Source organism: Cavia porcellus, unplaced genomic scaffold (assembly GCF_034190915.1).
Source record: "Cavia porcellus strain 051 isolate PalLab524CR breed Dunkin Hartley unplaced genomic scaffold, mCavPor4.1 scaffold_15, whole genome shotgun sequence".
In the NCBI taxonomy this organism is placed as follows: Eukaryota; Metazoa; Chordata; class Mammalia; order Rodentia; family Caviidae; genus Cavia; species Cavia porcellus.
In genome coordinates, this window is record NW_026947498.1 from 32,657,516 (window position 1) to 32,684,401 (window position 26,886).

The following is a 26,886-nucleotide window of genomic DNA, read 5'->3' on the forward strand; positions in this document are numbered from 1 at the left end:
AACTCATTTAGGTAGCTTTAGAAATAACCTCTAGCTCCCAGTCAGCATTAGTAAATGCTAGAATCTAGTTAGAAAAGTAGAATCTGCCACTGATCTTCAGAATTATAAGCATTTGGATTCCAAATTATATACCTAAAGATTTGATACCCACCGATGTAAAAGATAAGTGTATGGGTGTCCCATGCACTACAGAGAGAGGTACGTATTTTTGGTTCCTGAAACTCTTGTGTCAGTATCACTAACTTCTAAGAATAGACTGAATCTGTATACATATGTTTTTATTCAATATTATAGCTAATATGACTGGCTATATTTTTTAATAAAATATAGACTAAAGGAATATTCTGAGGGACATGTTGATAATGGTAGAGCTTATGCATGTCTGGGGGCAGAGGATATATGAGAAATCCCTATCCTCTCAATTTTTTTTTTGAAAATAAAAGCTGGAATAAGTTTTGTGTCCTGAGGTTTCAGCTTTTCCTAGAAAGTGCAATTTTAATATTGCAATGTTCTTTATCTCCTTCTTACTGATGTTCATTTTTTATATCCTACCTGAAAACTACTCTAAAATCTATCTTTAATTTAACAAGTTCTAATAAAACATTTTAAATACACCAATCAGTGAAATGTCCTATCTCTTATGGATAGATAATGATGATTTTAATAGAAGCTTCCATTTAAACAAGCAAATGATTTTGTGTCACTACATATATTTTAATAAAAATTAACTAGTATTTGTTCCTGCTTAAAGGCACATGTTCAAGCTCTGTTCTACATGTAAATACAGGCAGCTGTAGAATATAGCCTGAATGTCAGCTGTTTGAATTCACAGGCTACAATGTATTTTTTTCTGTTTAGCATTTATTCGATTTTTAATACTGAAGACTGCAAAGTTTTATTTTATTATTGGTTTACTTTAAAATGCCTGCCTTTATATCCTGCCCATATCAATCATACATATTTTGAAAAACAAAAAGTGTCACATTTGCCATTTCAGTTGATTTATATGACTTTTTCAATGATGAGTGGTTGATACCCTAAAAATGTTAATGAATTATAAATTAAATATTTATATATACATTTTTGAACAATAAACATTCAAATGTATGCAATTGGTAATACTCTTAATGAAGAATTATATATAAAGAATACAAATTAATGAGTAACTGTAATTACATCTTAAAATGGCTTCGAGACTTTAGTATTTAGTATGCATAAATAAATTTTATGCTTTTTATATCATGTAACATGATGTCAAAAGTTTGGTTTATAAAAAATTTTATGCTTTGTCAATTTTCTAATTAAAATAGCCTGTTTATTTCAAGTAATGCAAAACTAAATGTAATGGGATGTATGTTATAGTTTTAAATACTGATAATAATATTTAAAAGTTCACAATTTTAATCTCAGTAATTATAATTACTTTCCTATTGGCTAGAACATTTAAAATGAATTATAGTTAAGAAATTTAAAACAAAGTCATTATAATGAGTAAAAATACAATTAATCCAATATTGCTACTTTTGTTCATAATAATAATTTTATTAAACTTGATATAAGATACAAAACAAAGAGAACATGAAGACAAAAATGGTGAAACAAATAATTTAAGTTTTTACAAAACAGAAAATAAATGATAGAATACATTTTTGTTTTACCTTAAATGAGAAACTTTTTAGAAATTGATAATACTCAAAGAATTAAAGCCTTGTAATGAAATATTAGCAATGCATAAGAAAGATGAACACATGTACATCATCAATGAACCTGAAACTCTGTGTACTATTTATAAAATTTCAAAGGTATAATGGCAGAAAATTTAAAAATACAGGTATGGAAGTGAACTAGGGAGAAGATAAAAATCACACATTTTAAATGTTTTGTGTAATATATGAAACTATCTCAACAAGCTACTTTTAAATATTTCAAAGATGAAATAATAGGAAATGTACTCTAGTACAAGAATCACAAGGCATAACTATAGCTCCAAAACATTGTATATTTATGTGTGCGTGCATGCATGTGTATGCGTGTCCACGCGCATTAGATAATCAGAAAAAGTTCAGTGCATTTGAGTAGCACAGAAGTTAACAAGAACCACTGAGAGAAAAATTAAAGAGGCATGGAAGACAGGATGAGGATAGATTGCAAAACAATATAGATTTTACATTTTAAAAGAATTTCTGAGTCATGACACATATAGCACTGTTCTTTAGGAATTCCTAAGATACACAGTACAGCTTTGACTTAACAGGAGATACTGAATCTGAGAAGATCATTTATCAGGCAATTATAAAGGTGTAGGGAGACCTAATGAGTTCAAACTGAGTTTAAAGTTAGTGACTGTGGAGGACATGATGTTGAGCAAGTTATGGATCTTACTAGAAGAAAGGCATTAACAGAGCACGGTCTGTTATGAAATAGTAGAAGCTTGACCAAATGCATAGAACAGATATTAATAAAACAAAGAATGTTCTGAAAAATAATAGAAAACTACAGCATTAGAATACTGATTGATCTAGACAAAAAGTTCGGGTAAAGACTTCGATTTCCCATACTGAAGATCATTTCAGAATGACACCAGGGAAATGCACTAGGCATTTGATTAGAATTGAATTCCTTCATGATATGATCTGTGGAGAGAGGACAGAAGCACTTTCTCAGGGTTGGAACTATTTTTCAACCAATGAACTTTGACAAATGTAGTTGACGGTATTATGGAAGCTAGTAACAAGCTAAAAAAATACTCTATGAACCTAGTAATAAAAGCACAGATACTATAACAGTCAAAGTGATTGATACAAATAAAAGGCAAGGAGTAAATAAAGAAGTCTGAAGGAAAAATAAACATGGATAGAGAAGAAATAGTGACAGAGTAGAAATCAGTGTCATAGGTCACTGTATGCTGGCTGATGACAAGGAATAAAAGGGGATAGAAACTACTTTACTGATTTTTAGCAGTTAAGATATAAAAGAAACAATAGAATACGTAGTTCCTATTGCCTACTAGTAAATAATATTGCTGATTACTAGGAAAGACAACTCTCCTAGAACATTGGGCAATGTTCTTGATGGCTAATTTTCATAAACTAACAATCAAACAAATAAAATCTGTTCCATTTGTGGAAGGCAACAACCACCTGACATGACAGATGAAAACACAACTCCTCTCTGATTGCTGGAAACAGTGTATAAAGGTGGCAGAAACTTGGCTGAGATATTATGCACCTGGGACACAAAAATTCAGAGTTGTCTTAGGCTCCATACAGCCCAGTATAGAAACACGTTGTGGCAGATTAAGCAAAAGTGAATTTCGGACCAACAAACAAGGCACACTTTGCAGAACCTAACCGTCAGATGTACTCTAAGGTCGGTTCAAGTAATAAGTTACATGAAATGTAAATTTTATGTTTTTAAAATAAGAATTGATCTCCTAAAGAAAACAAATTTAGATAGGAGATCAAACCATTACCAGAGGAAAATATTGAGACAGAGTGATTTTTTTTTTTTTTTAGACTGCGTTTAGTATTTTAATCCTCAATTATCACATTTAATTAGTGTTGCCTACACTTACGTCATTCTTTTGCTTTATTGACTTTTTATTTTTTAATTTGGTCTGGTGAATTCATCAATTAAACTATCAAGTCATCCAAAATATTTATGTCTATGTGAAGAGGGTTCCAATAAAATTCCATCAGCAATTCTTTTCTTTTACAAGAATCAGAGATTGGTATAGTTTCCTTCTTAGAGAACAAGTATACAGCGTGTAGCCTACATTAAAATGTATCTCAGTCTTAATTCATTTTCCTTAAGAAATCTCACTACATTAATTTGATAGTTCGGAAAGAAAAGACACTTCTCCCATCCTTTCTCCCTCCTGCTCCATGGGTGGTCTAAATTACAGAGGAAAATTACAAAGAAAGACATTTTCTTGGGAAGCACCTTAGAAGGATGACTGTTTTTGTTGGATTTATGAAATTACTCTTATTTTTAGTATCACTTGAAACTTTTACTATCTTTAAAATAGCAAGTTCCTTTTTCTTCAGTTCACGAGAGATTTTTTTGTTGTTATGACCACAATGTTAGTAACAAAAATGAATTAAAACAAAATAAAAATAAAGCAAAAAATTAGTGCACTTTAAAATTTAATTCTGTCTCCCTTACTTCAGTTTACATGCTTTATATATTATCTTTATTTTGAAGAGACTAAAACCAAACAAAAAGAAACAGAATAAAGCCAACAGAACAATGAAAGCAATACAGGACTTCAAAACAAGATAATAGGAAATCAACAATGGGTACCATAAGGGCTCATGTTACCTTCAAAATAACTGTCCATGCTCTCAGAAAAAATAAAATCAAACAAAAGAAAATTAAACTGATCAAAAGAAAGAAATGGAAGTGTTACAGGACTTCAAAACCACTGATTAGGAATTCAACAATGGCTACATTAAGAAATCTTGTTATCTTCAAGATAGCTGCCCCAGATATGTTGATATGCTGATCATCAGCTTGACTAGAGATATGGCCTCGAAAGAGGTTACTGAGGTTAAATGACATCTTAGGACTGGGACCTTAACAAATAAGACTGATATCCAGATGAGAGGAAGCAACATTAGGATATAAAGAGAACCGGCCATGTGAACAATATAGAGGCATGAGTCAAAAAGAAAATCCTTGGGAGAAATTAACTTTTTTCTTCCTAGATTTGCAACACACAGAACTGAAAAAAATGCACTTTTTAAGCAGCAATCTGTGATATGATACAATGGAAGCCTAAATGTATTGATGGAGTATATAGATTTTACAGTATTCAATATAAATTTGTGAATAAAAATCTAAAGTGGTGTTTATAAAAATTAATTTGCACTTTTCTTCATTGGCTCTATTGTTAATTTATTGTTTAGCTGGTGCTGATTATGCACACCACCACTGGTCTTGACATTCTACAGATACGGGGTATGAAGGTCATCATTGAATCAATGGAGTAATCAGTCTTTGTACCAGGTTTTCCAATTATCCATATCCCAGGATACACAGAATAAGAACTAATCAGCCTTAAATTGAAAATTCACTGTTCATTCCATTAATTATTGCTGTGTTGCCAGAGTTTAGTTCCAGAAACACAAAATTCCATCTTTCAAAATGTGTACAAATGATTTGAAGATTCCTTCATTTCACAGAGAATAAATATTTTATATTTATTAACTTAAATATTTTGTTAACATTAGATACTTAACAAATTTCTATTTTCATATTACTACTTTTTTTCAATTTACAAGAATATTTCATGCATGCTTGTGTAATTTGCCTTCCGTCTTATAGGTAGAAAAACTATCAAAGTACGTTAAATGGGAAGCTGAACTGTTTACTTAAGATTAGGCTTTGTAAAATTTAATTTTAAAGAGGATAAAATTAAACATAACAAAACAGATCAGAAGAAAACAAAGTGACACAGATTTCAAAGCAAGACAACAAGAGATCTACAGTGGCTGCCATATTGTCTGTTTTCTTTTTAAATAGTTGTCCATACCTTCATACACAATGAATTCATACAAAACAATATAGTATAAAACTGATCAGAACAGGTTGACGAAAAGGTCTTCAATACCAGATGATAGAGCAATCAACAATGGCTGCCATAATGTCTCTTGTTCTCTTCAAAACTTAGATTATCTTTAACATCATTCTTCATTCTGGTGTCTTAAATTTGCACAAGTGGAAAAGACTAAGTGTGATTTCTTAGCTCTTCCATCTGCTAGTCACTAAATTAGCTTATGTAATTTGCTAGGGAATTAAGGGTGTGTCAAGGAGCTGTGCTTTTTCAGCCCATTTCCCTCATATGACTTTCTTCCTTTCTATCTGATTTACAGCTAGAGAAGATTTTAAAAGTATTATGAAAATGTTGAACATGAAACTTCAGGTTTCAGTGATTTGACCTCAACAATTATCAACACATTTTAAATCAGGTTTTATATTTTCAATGTCTGTATTTTCTGTTTTTGATGCAACTATGACACTATTTCTATCCCCTCATTTTCATTTAATAGCTTAAATTATTCTATAAGAAGAAATTTAATAAATTGTACTCCTGAAGAATTCCTCATTCAATAAAAATGAATAAATGTTTGACTTTACTTTTGAGTCTTCAAAGTAATTTGATTTCTTGGCAGTTTTTGTTGTGTTTGCTTGTTTTCAATATCAATATGTGCTCATGAATTTGCCATACTTTCTGTGTCTTAACCTATTTGAGTAACTGATAAAAAGTTCTCAAGGTTGATCAGTGGCCCTTTTATAATTTTTTTTTAATTTTCTAGTTGTATAGTTTTTCCTATGCCTAAAACAATTTATTTAAGAAGCCTTTTCCCTTTTTAAAATCAGATTTTATTGGTACATTTTAGATATACCTAATGATCACATTCATCATAGAGAATTTGTACTCTGCATGGTATCACCTGATTCTTTTTTTCCAATTCCCTACTCTCCCTTTAACCCTTCCTTCCCTTCCCATTTACAAAAGATGTGTTTCAATTTTTCCTTTTTTCTCATTTCACTATAACTGTTATACATTTTGAATCTTATTTATACTTTTGGTTGTTTCCTTTTAATAGGATTTATTCAGAATTTCTAAATTTGAAAGTATTGCTTCTAAATGTGAAAGTTGCTTTCATTGCTACTGGATTTGCTATTGTATCTAATTTGCTTATGGAAAATATATGTATACAATTGTGCTCTCATATATACTAAATATGTATATATATATATATATGTGTGTGTGTGTGTGTGTGTTTGTGTGTGTGTGTATGTATATATATCCACTTAAGAAAAAAACACATTGTATGCATAAAAGGCCTTTAAGAAAAATATATCTAGTTCATATTTAGAATATAGATGCTTTATTAACTGGTATTAATCTTGCTTATCTTTCTAAAGTAATTTTCATTCAAGTCATTATATAGGTGAGGAAAGAGAGACAAAAAAATTTATCATATAGTCTTCCTCAAACACCAAGGAGCTTAATGCTATTTAGAGGATTTGCAGTATTAGCATTAAAATCAGTGAAAATTGGAACTCCTTCAGCTAGCTTATCCTACCCTTTCTTCCTATCCCCTGAAATTAATATTTTGTTAATGAGGTCAGATAATCTTAATACACAGAGATAAAACACTTATACATATCTACCAGAAACAGGTAAGAAAATGTCTGAAATTCATTCACACTAAAAGAATAATCAGTGCAAGGGCAAATGACATAAAACTTTATTTCCTGTTATCTAACGGATTGAAGGACCTCAATGACAGCGCAGAGTAGATTTTTACTTAAGGAGAAACATGAAAGACAACAAAAAGTCTAGGGACTCTAAGAAAATAAAATAAGCTTTAAGTTCATATTGTATGTATTTCTCTATAAATTACATTTGAAGCCAATGTACCATGTGCCTAGATAGAGGAGAGAGGGGACAGAAATAAGAGACAATGTTCTATATAGTTTAAAAGAATAATTAAAAGCAAAACAAAAGTACTTTTTAGTAGTTAAAACTGTTTTTTTTTAAATATTCCTATTTATTCACCTACAGTGAAATCTGTCCTATCTAAAATCTACTCCCCCACTTCATGTGTCTTATACCATGCAGGGTAATGAGAAAATTCTCATTCAATTTGTTTAAGTGTTCCTAAAAATCTTTTATATGTATTTTATAAAAATTGTTCTATAAAGACTCCTGATCTACGTAATTTATGTGACGGTAATCATTATTCTTTCTTTTTTGTAATTAGGCAACACGTTGTTGTTGTTGTTTTTAATAACATTCAAGACCTTAGATATGTCTATTTTGTACCATCCAGAGCCTGGAAGCACCTAGAATATAGCATTTCCTTCTCTCCTGTTTTAAATGTGCGTTCTTCTTATCCTTGGGGATTTCTGTTTCTCTATGTGATTTATCTTTTTAGAATCTTTTAGCCACAGTATACTGAGCCCATACATATTGTTCCTCAAAGTGAGATGAGTGGGTAGCAATCCTAGGAGCCCTGAGGGTCTGAAAGGGATGCTTATCTATATCTTATACAGTCTAGTCCATATTTTTGTACTCTTTCTAGTTGAACTCTTACTGTGTACTATGTAAGACTCCTTGCTTTCTATCTATCATTGTTCACGATCTGTTAGTTAATTTAATATAGAAGGATATGTCTCATATTTTCCAAGGAAAGCATTAGGGTGTATGTCAATGTGGAATGAGAATAGAAGATTCATTCAATGAGTTTCGTGACAAACATTAGTAGGGCTGCTCAGCAGGGATCTTGGTGAAGAAGAATCTAAGCAGATGACAGTCTGGGTGTGTGTGATGGTAAACTGAGTAACTGTCAACTTGAGCGGGAGACGTCCAGCTGAACTGAGTCGGCCTCATTCTGGGGAGACCTGATTCTTACTTAAGTAGGGAGGCTTGTCAAAATGGTATAGAAGAAGAACTGGAGAGAAGAGTTTCAGCAGATTATCCTTGGAAGAGCTTTGTTCTGGCTGCTTTTCTGGAGAGAAGCTTCCAGTGCTCTCTTTGTGGCCGAGCTCCAGCCTGTGCCTAGTACAAGAATGGCTAATGTTCCCTTGGGGAACTTGAGTGCCTGTGCTTTGAGCAGCATTTTCTTGTTCTCGGTACAGACTCTTTGGCTTCCAGCACTGACTTTCTGTGGGACCTGCACAGACTCTAGCACTGGTCTTTCATGCTTCTGGATGCAGCCCTTTCCGCTCCATCACAGATTCCTCCACCTCCTGATAAGGATTGATATGGGAACTTTCCTAGGCTCCAGGTCTTGAGTTGGGTTCTTGGAATCTCTTGCATGGAGAGGTCTCTTGCACTCTTCTGCACTTGATTCTGTGGGTAGATATTGTCAGCTAATCTTTAAATTTCAGTGTGAGGTATTAAATCTGATTCTTTTACAGTTACTGATTAGAGCAGAAGGGTACAGTGGTCCAAGCAACTCTAAACAGGTCTAATGCAAGATTTATTTATGTGGGAATTATGTATATAGTTATATTATTTTTATTTTATTTTCTACTTTAAATGTCAAATAAAGCAATGGTGTCTTAAATGCTTTACTTTGAAAATATTTTTCTTGTAAAATGAAATAACTCGTTGGATACACTGGAAAGTCATCTAGTTTTTTAAATGGTTTGCTAAATTCTCTGAATGGCCTGTGTCCAGATAAAAAGGACAACAGACATACAAAATAACATCATTTTGTGATAACAGTACAGACAAAAACTTACTGTATTTATTTTCATTTTTTCCAGAATTATGTACAGTGGCTAATATATAGCAGATATTCATTATATTGCTTATTCATTAAAAATGTCTCAGTGCCCCCACATTCCAAGTTCTACATGAGTGGGTCCATAATACTGAACAGAAAATAACTAAACCCTCAAAGAGAGAAAGGCAATATTTATTACTATACTGGGTGATAAATGATACAATAAAAATAGCTCCATTTCTCTACCCCATCTTAAAGTATCGTAAAATGTTTGCATTAAACAATGAACTTGTTTTTTCTCAGAATTCTGGAGGTTATAAGTCTGAGGTCAGGATACCAGTAACTAGGTTCTAGGTTAAGGCCTTCTGACTAGTTTACGGATAGCCGTCACAAAGTTAGCTCCTCACATGACAGGGAGAAGAGAAGGATGGCTAGTTCTCACTGATTTTTTTTTTTTTTTTTTTTTTTTTTTTTGTGAGAGTACTCCTCTTATTCAGGAGGATTCTGCTCTCCTGATGCAGTCAGCCTCCAAAGGTCTCATCATGTAACAGCATCACAGTAGGATTTAGTATTTAATGTACTGATTTCGGTAATATAAAAATTCAGCCCATAACCCCTTACTAAATGTCAGACCTCATTACTGCATTCCACTGTTTCCATTATGATCCCCAGTTTGTATATATATGAAATGAGCTCCTGATATAAGCTCCATGGGGTCTTCATTATATGTTCTTTTTGAACTCTGCATGTTGAGGCATTTAACTAGGACATGTTTCACGAAGCATGTGCTATTTGTAAGCTTTGCTCATTAAATATTTGTTAACAGACTGAGAAGTCTAGTATTTGAACCCCCAAATCTTACACTAAAAAGGCCTAAGAGAAAAAGAAGTGAATTGAACTCTAATTTAAATTCTAAAAACTTATTCTATGGCTGCAGATGAATTTTCCCCAGATGGTTTATCTTTCATTATTCATGGCAAATACCCTTTCATTCATAAAATTCGCCTATCGTGACAAACAACCTAGATAGTGCCCATGAAATATGTACACTGTTGGTATGACTTCATATTTATTTCTCAAAGCATGTTGCTCCAAATGATATTTGCACAAATAAGCACCTTTTATAGATTCTTTGTCATCTTAGTTTCCTTAGTAAATCTAATAATATGATTAGAATTGCTCAGATAATTTCCCGTCTCAAGGTTTTATTCATTTCTGATTCATTGTGTCTATTATTAAACCCAGCTGTTGATGTTTTCAAGCAAACTGATTTCTGAATTAACTCTACATTGTGTTCTGTAATAACCCCACTTCAATATTACCATGGGTTGCTCCCAATTTACTTTTAGATAATTAAAGCCTCTCTTTATTTCTATCTAAGTTGCCTGTTTTATTTCCCAGAACACTAGGATGTGATTTCATTCATGTTGCTCTAGGGGTCTAAAGTTGATAATCATTTTTTTTACATCTGCCCTCCTCAGTGTCTGCTTGCAATATGCATTGCTGCATCCCCACCTTTGCGGTTCCATCTCATTAGCATTCACATTCCTACTGATGGATTACATCCTTCTGCCACCGGCCAGCCCTCCTTCCTTTCCTAAAGAGTCTATATTTTGAAGTAGAAATTGTCCTGCTTTTCCTACCATATTGGGTATAATCCTTATACTTATTTGTTAGCTATGGTTATTTAAATACGAGTACAACTGCGGATATACTCAGTGGGCACAGCACCTGCCTGGCAAGTTTGAGACCCTGAGATCAATTCCTGTTATCAAAAAAATAAAAATAATAAAAAAAGAGTTTCTAAATATGAATACATATGCTTCAGAATTGATGATATCTGTAAGTGAAATATGAAAATATCTGTATTTCTCACAATCAAATTAAGCAATTTGCAAGTTGGTGTAGAACAAAAAGGAAATCTGGGTTATCATTTCTCTTTGGTTTTCATGAGAAAAATTTAAAATCTATTAAAATTTATACATTATTTGTTCAATCAGAATAAAGAAAAAAAGAATGATTAGTTACCATATTCTATATGAAGATTTTGTAAATTATATACTTATAGTTATTGATAGAATTGGAAAGAAGTATGAAATATAAATGACCTTTACTTTAAGAATGTGGGGAGAGACCCCCGACCCACCGGGATCAGTATTGTCTCCAGGTCTGGCAACCGCTCGTTCAGACACGTGGTGTGGGGGCATACACGTAGCTTAGGTTTGGGGTGGAGCCAAAGGGGCGTTAGTGATGCACAGGTAGCCCATTGGTATTCATTTCACGCCATAGGTAAGGCTTTACGGTTAGAGTGTCCTGTCTAGGGCAAGATTCTTTCAGTTATGAATATCTTAATGTATAAACAGGTATAGGTATACTTTTAAACTCTACATAATTTATGTTTATATTTTATTCTATGTTCATTTTGTGTTTAACTACTCTGTAAAATTCTTCACCCAATTATAACTTTAAAGGAAAAAAATCAAATAAGAGAATTTTTTTTTAAAGAATTTGTTTTTTTCTTATTTTATTGGTACCGGGGATCAAACTCGTGACTGCCTGCTTGCAAGGCAGGCGCTTATGCCGCTGAGCTAAATCCCTAGTCCCTGGAATTGCTTGTTTCTGTAGCTTCATTCAGAATTGTTATATCTGGTGGTAGTGTCTTAAATTTTATGATTTTTTAAAAATAAAATATCATTTTTTCTGAGATCACCATTGTGAAAATTTCCCAAGAATGTTATATTGTCATATACTTCCACTATAAAATGGTCTTCAAAAAATGCAGTTGATACAGACAGGTAATTTCTATAAAAGTAAGACACTGCTCTTATATTTCACTTTTACTACTTTTTTATCTAATTGTCTTTTTTTAAACCAAAAGGATAATGTCTATACTGAAAAATCTTTATTCCAAGGAAATATGAATGTAAATGAATGTATTGCTATATAACAATACGAATGCATTTGATTTTACCTCTTTCAAGAAACACCAAGACCATAATACTTAACTACAATTTTAGCAAGCAAAAAATACATTTTTCCTTCAACTTAACCTCTTAATAATTTATATCATTATGATATGCCTTTTTATCAGTATATCATTCATTCCATTTTAAATGTTTCTAATAGAACATACATGAAAAATTAAATTTTAGTGTTAGTAATCCAGATTTTTCTCTTATAGGCCATGTCTTTTTAGCACCTGGTATATATAGTACTTTATATTTCTAGATTTAAAGAGAATCGTGGAAAGCTATTCTATTTTGTGAAAATGAGAGTTCAGATAGTTTTTTAAAACTTTATTCTCTTATCACTTGCTCAAAGTAAGCTAAGAAAATTATAGAATGTTTTCTGCTATAATTTTAGGCAAAAGCCGAAGAATTTAAGCTTATAAATAAAATCTGAGTGCTGGCATTTGATGTACACAGAGATTGCTATACAGTTACATTTTCTCTACTACAAGTATCTAACATTTTTATAGAAAGATAAAATACAAAACTGAATTTAAAGTACAGCCACCACCACGACATTTTGTTATGAAAATAAAATCTTAACATAATTTTCTTAAAGTTATCACCAACACAAAAATGACAAGAAACCTGATATATACAGGAAAATATTGTGTATACCCACCTAAATTATAGACATTGATTATGAGAAAACTTTAAAAAGCTAAATGGAATGTATGGAACCATTTAGACTGTAGAGATTTTATGCATTTTTCTGTCCTTTTTTGCTATTTATTTTGTAAAAGAGTAGATTTTTAAATAGTATATGTTTACCATACATTGTAACTATGTGATGCACTGTTTTCAATACGTATTCATTTTGTGATTTGGTACATACCTACGGCATGGTTGCTTTGCTTTAGGTTTATGGGAGTTCTTTCTGTACTTTAGATTCTAGTCTTTTGCCTAATATAAATATCAACTTTCATGTAAAAAGATATTTGTGTGTGTAATCCAGTATACTTACTTTTTATCAATGAAAAATGAAACTTAGATATTGTCTTCATAATATTCTGTAAGAAAATAAGTCTAATAAATCACTGAAATCTTTCAAAGAGTATTCTGACCTTTTCAAATGTTTGATATTTTTCAACTCAATTTTGGCTTTACATTTTATAATTTTACTAGTGCTTCAGGTTCTCACTCTTCAAAGCCAAGAATTAAGCTGATGAGTTAAAGCCACTTATTCCAAACTGAATGGCAATCACTGTACTTACGTGGCCCTAAACATGATCTGTATTTGAAACTTTGAATAAATGTTATATTTGACCATTTTTCCAGCATGTATGCAGGTAAAACTGTTTTCTGTCCTTTGTGGTAAATGTCAGTGAAAAAATGTCAACTTTGAATCAGCAACACCATATTATACTCTTTGTTTGTTTTTTTTGCTTTACATACATGTTTTTCCTTACAGTTTATTTCTGTATAAAAGGCGGTACTTTGTTAATATGACTGTGTACAATTTCTGACAAGTGCTGAACCTACGCTAACAAAAAGTGGTTCTTATTTATGATGTGTCAAATTACTGTTCTGAGAGTAGACCTTTTAGGTTGCATTCAGCCTTTAATTTGACTGAATTTAAATGGCATAAAATGCCTTTTAGTTGGGCCTTGGCTGGCATATTATATATCTCATTTCAATGAAAACATTCACATGCAAATATGGTTTGTTTGGAGTGAGGACAAATGCGACTATCATGACTGATGAAGGCTTTTGATCAGGGTTCTGCAAACTGAAACCTTGAAAAAAGAAGAGGCTATTTGGACTGGCATCTGCAATCCCATGAATTATTTAGTTCACATTATTCATAAATCTCTTTGAAGAGAAGATTTTATGAGGTTTTAAGGAGGAGTAGTCATAGTTGTGTTGCCAGCTTCAATGTATGCTGTAAGTTCTTGACTGCATGCAAGCTTTTTAAATGTTAAGTCTTCTGTAGCCTGGAAAGTGTGTTTCTTGAGTATGCTGGCAAGTTAATATCCTAGCTCTTAGGAAATCAACTCAAATGGCATCTCTTTCCTGCCCTATTTACCAGGCTCTGTAACAACCAAAAGTAAAATGGGCATGATGTGGAGCATTCATAGAGGGTATGTGTTGACGTGGGTAGAACATATCTCAGCACACACATATTATGTTTTCTCTTCATACACAGCAAGCTGAATACACTTCTTGCTTCGTATATCATGATCTTCCTTTCTTCAGTGTTTTTGCACTAAAGTTGCTGTGTAGATTTCTAATCAGCTTTGTTGAACTGAGCAGTTGATTTTTCCACAGTTTAATTTCTTGCTGATGGCATAGTCCTAGTTTTACACTTATGTTTTTTTTTTAAAATCACTTTCTTTCCATATTTGTTTCCTTTTCTAGGTATTAACATCACTAATGACAGTGACTTCATAGTATTTTCCTAACATGGTTATGCCTATAACTTACAGCGCATGTTCAATAAATGATTGCTACATTATCTTGATTCCCATTACTCTCAAATTACATCTCCTAAATGGAACAATGAATATGTTTTATATACACAACTATGATTTCAGAATTACTTCCGCATCTGAAACATTGTAAAAAGCTTAGTATTAATTGAAACATTAGGAAAAACTTCCTATTTCTGGGTCTTGTGGACCTTGGATGGCTCAGTGACTTAATTTTAAACCTTGTATTCAGAGACAGTGTTGGAATGCTTCATTGCAATTTAATTACTTAATATTTTAAGTAAAATTGTATGTTTCAAAATTAAAGAACAGTTGAAATTTATAATGCTAAATAGAATAGTTTCCTCCTTGTTTTGATAATGCACAATAGATGATTTTTTTTTTAATTTTAAAACGAAAAACAAAGTAAAAATAACATTAGAACCAAGTTTCAGAACAAGTTAACAGGAGTTTTAACAATTAATACCTTGTGCATTGTTGTCTTTGTACTAGTAATTTAGTGGACAAGATATCTTGTCCAAACAGTATTAATAGAAAACTCTCATTTCAATGAACAAAGAGAAACTAGCCTTATAACTGTCTTAACTATCTTGAGTACACAATAGTTGATCATCAATGGTGGGAAGGGAATAAATGTTAAAGCAGATAACACTTACTGGAATCTTGGTGGTATAATTTCTAATTTTCTAAAATATTTCCAGGTGGGATTTTACACTTAAAAATAATTGTAATGCAAGCATGTTGAAAGAATTTGGTTATAGTTTGGTTGTAGTGTGATTATTTGGAATTCTAAAAACAGATTATATCTTCCTTTGCTTCTTAAATGTATTTTCTGTAAAATGTTGGTACTTCTATATATGTTTAATAATATATTCACAGAAATCAGGATAGTGACACAACAGAAGATAGTGACAACATTTTCTTTTTTTTTTAATTTTTTATTTATTTATTTTTCTTTTTTATTGGTACTGGGGATTGAATTCATGACTGTCTGCTTGCAAGGCAGGCACTTATGCCGCTGAGCTAAATCCCCAGCCCTAACATTTTCTAAGTTGGAGGCATTAGTATACCACATATCAGATGAATAAGAAACTGACTTTTGAACACTAAGACCTATACTGTGAGGGAAAGGTTATTATATTGGAATTTGGAAGATTCTGAATTTTCTCAATCTCTGTTATAAGCAGCTAGATAATACTGAGAAAATTTGTCTTACTGTTCCTCAGATTTCAATTTCCACCTATGCATTTATAATTAACAGTCTGAATCTACAATGTGTCTTCATTACTTTTTTTTCTCATTGTTGAACCAAAATACCTGATGCCCAAAATTAGGGAAGGAAGGTTTTATTTCTCACAATTTTGGAGGTTTCAGCTCATACTAAGCTGGTCCAAGGCAGGGTAGCATGCTGAGGGGCAGTCATTCATGGAGGCCATAAATAGCAAGAATGAAAGGGAAAAAAAGAAAGACACACCTTCTTCCCTCCCTTATACTGTATGCCAGCTCCACCCCTAGGCAGGTGTAACAGTTACATTGCTAATTCAAGTGCTACACAACAAACCAATCACAAATGATAGATTATGCTGCATCCATGATTACATGAGGCTTTGGGAGACATCTGAATATAAACCATAACAGAATGTCTTTGTAAATTTTATGTAATGATGGATGTAGAAATCTTTAAAAAGCATTGAATTATTTTGTAACTGAGGTTTACTATTATGAACTCCACAAAATAAGGTGGGTCACTGAATTACAAAGGAAATGTGCTTAATAATCCATTTTCAGTGTGATACAATGAAGTTGATGGGTGTTATAGCAATATTATCTTTTAAAATGTACATACTATCTATATCATATTGTTATATGCATAAAATATATATTTTATTTAAGGCCATGTCCTAAAAATAAAAGTGCTAAAATGAATGCATTAGTCAGCCTTTCCATTACTGGGAAACAAAACCTAACACCAAAACTTAAAGGAAGAAGGTTTAGTTTCTCTCGGTTTTGGGGAACTTATTCCACAATTAGTTAACTCCAACGTAGAAAAATCACTATGAAAGGGTGTGGCAGAGCAAAGCTACTTAGCTCATGGTGGTTGGCAAGCAGAATAGTAGGACAGATAAAGAGAAGAAGAGGCCAAGAACCAAAAATAGATGCTAAAACCACAGCTCTGTTGCCCACCCAGACATACAAGAAAGTGTGCTTTACTAAACCACCTTAAGGACTCTGTCAATCAAATCATTAATCCATTTTAAACACAATAATTACTATTGCTTTCTATTTTAAACATGGCTGTCACAGATTCAACCTCAAAGTAGAATGTGCCAGTTTAGAAAACAATAGCAACAATCAAAATCAATAACCAACTATCTTTATAAGCTTAATGTTTTAGCAAATATGAACTGTCATTGTTATGGTTTATGTTTGGATGACCTCCCAAACCTCATGATATCATGGATGTGGCTGAATATAGCATTTGTGATTGGTTCATTGTCTAGTGCTGGGATGGGCAATGTGAGTGCTGCACCTATCAGGGATAGGTAATCAGCCTACAATGTAAAGGAAGGAAAGAAGCATGCTCCTCCCCTTTTTTACCCTGTTCCCTCTTGTTGCTTGTGGCCACCATGAATGGCTGTCCCTTAGTATTGTCACCTTGCCTTGGAAACAAGCTGAGTATGGATTGAAACCTCCAAACACTGTAACCTAAATAAATCTTTGCTTCCTTCATTTTAGGAGTCAAGTATTTTGTCTCAGCAATGATAGAAATGTAACCAAAACAGTCACGTACCATTATGCTTATCTTAAAATATTTGAAGTTGTATATTTAATGTAGTATTTCACTTATACAATATATAATGCATAGTGTATAAGAGCTAAGCGTTACAACTGTGGTGATGAAGCATAAGTGCATCAGCTCCACTGGCTTGGGAGAAAAGAAGCAGATTACTAAAAACTACCTTCTCTATGTGGATATGTGGGTCATGATGTTGGGACCTTGAATGTTATATTTGGTCTCTGATCCCTTATTCTTTCACCCTGTTCCCTAGCTCTGCTTTGCAGCCATTATAAACTAAGAAATTTTGTGCTGCCATATCCTTCTGCCATAATAGACATTGAAGCCAGTTGACAGTGGACAGAACTGTGAGCCAAGTTAAACTGTTCATTCTTTAAATTGTGGGTGTTTGATGTTGTATCCCAGTGACTGGAAAACAAATTCAGCATGTAACTTGCCTATAGCAGTGTGATGTAATCTTCTCACTTGCGGGCAGTACCATTTAAAAGTGTTAAAGAATATGAGAATACAGAATATATTTTTGCAGCACTTACTTGTCATGTTCAGAAATATTTTGTCTACCAACTCAGTGATGAAGTTCATTACAAATTACACTTGAGAATAATTTAAAACTACCGGACTTTAACTTATATATACAAGAATAACACTGTTATTTTGGAGTGTTGTTTTTGAGTTATAATTGCTCTATACTCATAATTGTTTTCAGCAGCTTTTCTTCTAAAATGTTTGCATATTTTTTATATTTGTATTATTTTAAAGATTAGAAAGTGTTCATGAAGTTTCAATATATTTGTAACCTAATTTGATTCTACATGAAAAATGCAAAGTTACCTGTTTACAACATTGGAATGATTTTGTTTGAAATTAAACAAATTTTCATCTTTCTTTGCAAACTTCTTTACTCATTTTGTCAGCAATCTTAATAACTAATGCTATTGAAATAGCATTTTCCAAAGTACTCTTTTAGGTAGAGTTAGTGAATTTTCAAAAGAAATTTCCTGTGAAGTTAGAGCACAGAAGATTTTGCAAGTGTTCTACATAAATTTCCAGAAAGTGAACTCTTAAAACCACTTACAACTTTATTACACAATACTCAATTATATTAACTTTTGCCAATTTAACAACTAAGGAACACTGTGTGTGGAAGCTCCAAATATTGAAACAATCATAAATAATATTCTATTCAGAAAATATTTTGATTCACATAAATTTATAAAACTCAGATCATGTTAACTATTTTCTTCAACTGCTGTTCATGTTGATATTATAACATTTGGCACAGAAACCACAGTCATGTTGTTTTTTTATTCATATATATATATATATATATATTTATATATATATAAAAATGTATCACTTAAAATTTTTATAGCATTTTTTAAAACTCAGTATGTTATTTTAAGTGGTTCATACCACAATATATTTAATCTATTTTAACTATATCTTAAAATAGAATTGTGAGAAATCTGTTGTATCATTGAGGAATGCTATGTATATTACAAGCTCACTGTGAATTTCAATTTTAGATGTAGTCATAACTTTTTTTTTTTTTTTTCGGTATGGGGGATTGAGCTCATGACTGCCTGCCTGCAGTTTCTATCTCAGTGCTTATGATGCTGAGCTAAATCCCCAGCCCCAGCCATAGCAGATCTTTAATTGCCCATTTTTAAAAACTGTTGATAATAATTCTTAAACTGTAATCTCTACCCTAATATTCATATTATGATTAGCATTATTATGTCAATTCTTTTGTCACATTAAATTTCACGTAATATCATATCTATGTGTCACAAAGCCTTAGTTAATTATATAATAGTACAAAAGGACTGATGTTTTTCTGTAAAGAATTTGGAAAAGATAATTTCTGATGACTCTATTTTTTTCATTTGGTATCTTGAAGACATGAGATGAAAGGCATCCCATTGGATGTCCTTGGATAAGCACAACTTGTGTTAAGTGTGCATATCCTGTGCCATACGACTGACTTAATTTTACCAAATTATGATCTTATTTGAAGGACAAGTTACAGTGAGATCAGAGAAACAACAATAGAGAACCCGACATAATGGCTGATGCAGTCTTCTGGAGGTCACTTTTCATCTTACATAACTCCTCACCAGGGAGTCTGCTAGAGGGCAAACCCCAGCAGTTTTTGCATACATGCCATGCATGGAGGAACTTTACCTTGGCAGCTCCATAGAATGATTATCTCTTGATCTGATATTTAAACAGATTACCTGAAGCCACAGTGAAGGAGATTAGGCACACTACTTTATTACTAACCACATTCTCCAATTGTGCAGCTTTTCCAAAATTGACTCAAAATTGACTCATTATCCAGTAATTAGAAGTTAGGGAACATTGACTTTATATTTCCTTTGTGATTATCTGTTTAAACATGATAGGGCAAAGCAGCACATGGTCCTGAGTTTCTATCTCTAGGCGTTTAGTTATACTTTCTCAAAAATACCTGCTTGTCTTAGTAAAAAACATTTAGCTATTTCTGGTAAATAATGCATAGTTTGTCTATTTTTATTTGACTCTATTTTTCTCATTTTCTACCTCCTTTTGCTAACCTCTCTTATCCTGAGCTATAATCTCTTTGGATCTGTGTAGTGACCAAGTGGAACTGCTTTCCTTCACATCAGAGCATCCCAACCATTCATTTTAATGATTACACTTTTATTAGTGTATATTTTGATATATATTTTTAAAATTGAAAATCATTACCACTACTAATACAGATCCAGTAGTTACCCTTCCTAGGAAAATATTAAAAGAACGAAATTGTCAAAAACATATAATATCAGAAAATATTGATGAATGCTTATTCAAAATTATGATCTATACACACACACAAATATACAGTAGTATATTTGTGTATATTCTCACTTGATGAGAATATTTGTCATCATTTTTATATATTAACTTGTATCTTAGAATGTGAATTATTTGTAGAATCTGTCCCTTTGTTCATTTTATATTACAATCAGAAGTTTGGGGGATCAAATATTATTCAAATAAGCATAAAACGTTGTCATGATACCTATGTCCAAATCCATAGAATGTACACTACCAACAATGAACCCATATAGTGTAAAACTGTCAGTTGTGACAAGTATCTCACTCTAGAGGACAATGTTAATTACAGAGACAGGGAACTTGTGCAGATAGGGAGCACAGAGGAAATTTCTGTACTGTCTTCTCAGTTCTCACATGAACTCAAGATTACTAAGTAGAACAAATCTTCAAAAACTATTCACATAAACATAGTTGCTTTACTATTTTACCACTGCTAGTATGAGAACAAAATATCATTTACTTTATATATGTTCATATTAGAAAAATAGAATGCATTTAAAAATAATGAAAAGTCCTAGTCCAAATATTAGAGTAATATTTGGAAGGAGAAAGAAAGTACAATATCTAGAAAATATGACAAGTTTCACTGATTTTTGAAGTTTTTTTTTAAATATGTTTTTTACAATTCATTCCATATAATAGTGCAATAGTATTCATGTAACTGGCAAGATATGCTTAAAAATAGTCCTATTCTTACATAATGTATCTATCAAAGTTAGCTACTGAATTGCAGGAGGATAACATGAAATGGTACACTATACTCTGTTCAACTATCGATTTTCAATTATTTCTAAAATAAATTCTTGGTTTAGTAATGTAGATATAAAATAAAACTGCAGCTGTTGTATTTTATTTATTGAAAATGCACAAATGTCTGTCATTTTGCCAGGCTTTATAATTAGAGATATCTGGGGATTGGCAATTGTCTTATATTCTCTCCTAAAGTTATGAATGTAAGTCCTATTTTTGGCTTAAAACTGTTCTATATGGATACAAGGACAAGATTCATAAGCCCATAGGGATGTGTGAAACATAGCATAAGAAACAGAGGTTTAGCCATCAGGAATGGTGTCGCACACCTGTAATCCACAACTTGGAAACTGAGATGCGAACGTCACCTGGAGCTTGATGTCAGCCTCGGGTACATATTCAAGGCTAGCCGGGACTTGATAGAAAGATTCATTCTCAAAAACAAAACAAAACAAACAAAAACACAAAATAACCCAGGACCAGAAGCATGGAAACAATAGGCAGAAAATAAGCCAAATACACTGCTATGCTTATTTGGATGCACACAATTATTTAGGTATTTATAAATTAAAATAATAAAAGACCAGTTTTACTTTAATTGTAAAATATACACAAGAAAAGTTTTACCTAAGTTGTGAAATATACACAAAGTACACAAAAGATCACAATAATTCCATGTTGCATTTTTAGGAAGTGAAAGGCATATTTTATAGTGGAAACTGCTAAAGGCTTAGCGATGCAATTTTTGAAACCAATATTATTTTAAAAATTGTGTTCAACTTGCACATTCTATAATCTATGTCACAATTCATTAAGATCATCTTACAGAAATATGAATAGGAAACTTTTGTGTAGACTATCATGTATCATAAGAGTCACAGTTAAATGAGACATACTCAGTTTTTTATTTGAGCATTTAAAATATTTTAAAATTTTTATCATCAAAAATATCAAATAATACAAAAAAATCAGAAAAAAACTATGAACAGAAGAGAGTGATCAAAGTAGAAGGTTTTTAAATAAAAATAATTCATTATAGTAAAAGATGAATTGTGATGAATCCTCCCTAAATTGCTTCTTGCTTCTGAAAAACATTGTTGTTAACCATTTTATGAAGCGGTTCTAAAGTAGACTTTTGTGAGGGTCTTACGTGGTGGTAAAAAAACAATGACTTGGTACTTTTTTTTTTTTTTTTTTTTTGTTAGTGTACATTTGCAGTAAATGAAATTTACCATTATCTTCCATTTTTAAAAAAAAATTCTTTCTTTCTTTTTTGGTATCAAGAATTGAACTCATGACCTCTTGTTTACTGGACAGGCACCAAGCCGCTGAGCTATATGCCCAGCAAAACCTCATTATTTCATCCCTTTCCTTCCTCTAATTCACCTTCCCCATTTTCAGTCTTGTTAGTATTATTATCTCAGCTCATGTTTGGGAACTATAATATTTACAATCACTGAGACTATTAGGTTTCTGTATATGGCATATTCTACTAATTTACCCTTCTGCTTTGCCTCACCATTCACTATTGGTCATTTGAATCACTTTCCATTTGCAAAAGATTGGTCTCCTTCTATCTAGCCTCTATGAATAAAACAAAAAAAAAATAAAATAAAATCACAGACACACACACAAACACACGCACACACAAAAGTTGTACTTAAGTTTTGAGCCCACTATACCTGGTTTTTCAAGTCACTGCTTAGTGATTTGGCAAAATCTCAGTATTTAGCCAGTGTAATTTTTATTTTATATAATAAACAGCATGTGAAGGTTTTTTTAAAAAGTATATAATGACCAGTGGCATGGAATGCTGTCCAGTGGAAAGGCAGGTTAGTAAAAACATTACAGGGTTCTTCTTCAGCTATTTCACGGAATATTCCATTTTGCAATTTCTAGTTCTTCCTAAAAGTCAAAATGGTTGTGACAAGTAAACTTTTAGAATGGATATATCATATTAAGGCAACCACAGCTGTTGAGCTAATACCATTTTTGAAAAATCAGAGAAAAGCCATGGTTTTCTAAATTTTCCAATTTTAATGAGCCTTTAAAAATTCTGGTATTCAGATAATGTTGGCTGATGGTTTAAAAAAGATATTATTTTAAATAAGTCTCAGATGATTAGTGAAAAATATGTTTTACTCTTAGATGATTAGAGAAAAGAAACAAAAAGAATAAAGTGATGTACTTATCTACCTCCTTAATGCAATTTTACTTTTCATATGTTAAGAGATTACTAATGTGCTACTTAGTGTTATATGTAGCAACATTTCATTTTAATTCCCTGATTTCCTTATTTGTAATACTTAGTATTAATTAGTACTATCATGTTATATTTTCACATATTAACTTTGACTTAGCGAATCTAATGTGAATATGCATCTAGCATAGACTTTTAATTGTATATTTGCTATTACAAAGCTTTATGATTCAGAAAAAATCATTTATCTTTTCGCATGCACAGTTTGGTAATATTTTGGCTTTTCTCATTGTAATTCCATTTCAATTTAACTTTGGTTGTCTGTTTTATTTTTATAATCTGTTCCTTCTATTCTGAAAGCATTATTTGATGTTTAAAACCATTACTTTGTACAGTATCTGTTAATGGCAATGGATAATTTTATATTATTTTGATGCAGATACAAATGCACAAAGAGAAACTTCCATTAATATCCATTTCAGATATTAAAACTGAATATGCAGTCATAGATGCTAGAAAACATTGTGTCTATAGAAAATATAAACTCTAAGTTTATTTCTTTGTTTTAAAGTTACATGGTATCTTACTTGCTAATTTTCACAAAGAAGTAACAGACTACACAAAACTAAACTATCAAAATATTTCAGTACACCTATATACATAATCTTGAAACAAAAAAGACACAGTGCTTTTGCACTAGCTCCCTCTAAATAAACATTGACAACGACCTCTTTAATTATTTACTAAATATTTCATTGATTAATAAGTTTTCACCAAAAACTTCTAGGTCACTAGTTTCATTAAGTGTGAAAATAAAAAGACAAAAAGTAAGGAAAACATGTGCCTGGTGAGTAAAATTGAGATAAGAAAAATTTTAAAATATTTTCTCAGACTAATCTCAATGTTCTATTTATAGTTCTTAGATTCCATTTGAGGAATAATGTTTTGTTCTCCAAATCTTCCAAAAATATTTAGGGATTCCTCTTCCAAACAGAAAGATTTGCATCTTTCAGTGTGATTAATCACATAGTAAACAAATGAATTAACTTAGTGTTTACTTTTTTGTTTTGTCACAAATTTAGGGATTAGTCTTACTGATATTAACTGTTCATTATTCACGTGTAAAAAGAATGACAATATTTTATTCCTATGATTTTTCTTCCAAATTATATTAATAACTTTCATGTTATTATAATCACTGTCACTTTTAAATTTAATGTTATATATAATCACACTTTGAAATAATTATGTGAACCACTGTAAACATTATTACAATTCGATTCTTTTATTGTAAAAATGAAAAAAATGTTGATGTGGTATCTGAAACTTTCTTTTGGTCAAAATATCTCTAATTCTTCCCTTTTCATTTTAACTAGGAACAGTTAAATTGCATTTTTAAGGTAATTTTCAGTAGCTTTTGGGCGGTGTGCAATGTGCACTTTACAATTGACTTATAATTGGACTGTGCTGACAACGGAAAATCTTACAAGTATTGAACATGACATTTATGACAGTATTGCTGTCATCTTGGCTTCTTTTATTGAAAATGTAGAGAATTATAATTGGGCTAACAAGGCGGTAGCCTGGCCTCTTTCCAATTATATTAACCAGCCTAGTCTAGTATTAGCTGGCTGAACACACACACAGAAACAGGCACAGAGCTTTTGTTTTCCTTTTTATTTTTTTTTGGTACTTGCCCAAGAATCTAAGAATAAAACCATCTTCCTTTAGTTAGTGTTTGAAAACTTTTTATAATACCTCTAATCTGCTAAAAAATGTAAACATTTGGTTTTTCTCTCTTTATTTCACTATTTTTAATAAAAATGTCATATTTAAAAAAGACTGGACATATCTTTTGTGTAACAGATACTATTAAGAAGTGTTGTCTCAAGAATTCTAAAGTTTTTGGCAATTTTTTCTTTTAATTCACGAGAAAAACTTTTTAAATGAAGAACTTGAGTTTATCATGAAATTTCTCTTCTCATAAAAAAAAAAACATTGAAACAGTTGAATAATTTCATTGAAATATAGGTGATTTTGATAGCCGAATAATACTAACAAAAGAAACCAATGCTGCTGAAAAATATTTCCTGGTTTTTGAAACTCTAAACTGCACTAAAATTCAAAGGAATTAAAAACCGAATTTGTACTTAAAAACATATAGAACAGTTAAGTGAAAAATTTTGTGATTTGAAACTTCTAACATACCAAATTTTTGGAACATTAGACTCTGTCCTTTCTAATTCTCTATTCCTTTTCATTTTTTTTTCTAATTTCTTCTTATTTTAGAGCATTCAATATACTTGTACATTTCTTTTTCAAATATTTCCAACTCTTCCAAGTGCAATACTTGTTTTTTTTTTTTTGTCAATTGTTTTCTGTACAGAAATAATAAAACAACCTGCAAATTTATTTCACAGGAATAAAAATTCATTATAGTACACTAAAGTTATTTTATAAACATGTACATTGCAGAATTGTTAGTAGAAATAAATCCTAAGAAGATCCTATTATCAGAAAATGTCTCATACTTCATATAAGTTATTAAAAATAAGCAATATTGAAATAAATGAATTAGAACTCTACTGATCTGGAAAATAACATGATGGTATGATCTTGTTCAGAAATATTATATACAAAATAAATTTTCATCTGAACTTTTACAGTTATAAATTAACATTATTGTTCATTTTTTAAATTCAATCTATCCACATTGGTCACCTTAAAAGCTGATGCTGGAAGAGGGTAGTATTATTTACTATTCTATAACTGCTCAATGTTTTGATGTATAGCAATGAAGCAACATGATTTTATTGATTGAAATAAAGTAAATCCCTTTGGAAAGGTAAATGTAAATATTTACATTTGATGTCACATAGTAAATGGCTAATGTGCTATTAATTTTATGAATTGCATAAATCATCAGTAAAACAAAACAAAAGAGCTAATAGTAAACATTTGATTTGTAAGCTTTGCTTTTTTGTTTTTTTCTTCAGATTTCATAACAATACTTGTAGCTTTCTTGTTCTCCAACCATTTACTTCCATTTGAAAGCTGTGGAGTAAAAGGCTGGATCCAGGTTAAAATGATATTCTATTCTAGGTTTCCTGAAATAATTTTTCAGGTTATTTTTGTCCGAAAATATTTACTGTTTGAATAAAATGAAATGTTAAGAAGTGTTTAATAATAATTGAAAATGAAACTTCTACTAAGTAGCCTGTCATTTAGCTAAACTTTTTGAAACTTTGCTAAAGTCTAAATAACACGGCAGACTGAAGTGCAAATTTAGTTTCCACATCTCAATCATGAGTACTAGATCTAACATCTAAATTGAATCTCACTAAAGGTCAGGCTACTGAATTAGAGACTGTGTGTTTCCCAATTAGGACATGGCTAATTACATCTTTAACTTCATCAGAGAGAAAAGAGAGAGAGAGAGAGAGAGAGAGAGAGAGAGAGAGAGAGAGAGAGCAAGAGCAAGAGAAAAACAAAAAAGAAAAGTAAAACTCTGTCATCTGTCAATCTTTATTTTTAGAAATCTAATCAAAGTAGTGTGTATCACCTCAAAAATGTTTAGAGGCAACTCATTACGTAT

At 31.4% G+C, this 26,886-nt stretch overlaps 1 protein-coding gene across 3 annotated transcripts in view; it reads left to right on the plus strand.

The window, feature by feature from the left end:
* The window catches only part of Cadm2 (cell adhesion molecule 2), a 980,415-nt gene that overhangs the window by 658,104 nt on the left and 295,425 nt on the right, over positions 1-26,886 (plus strand). The gene's annotated exons all lie outside the window — the stretch shown is intronic.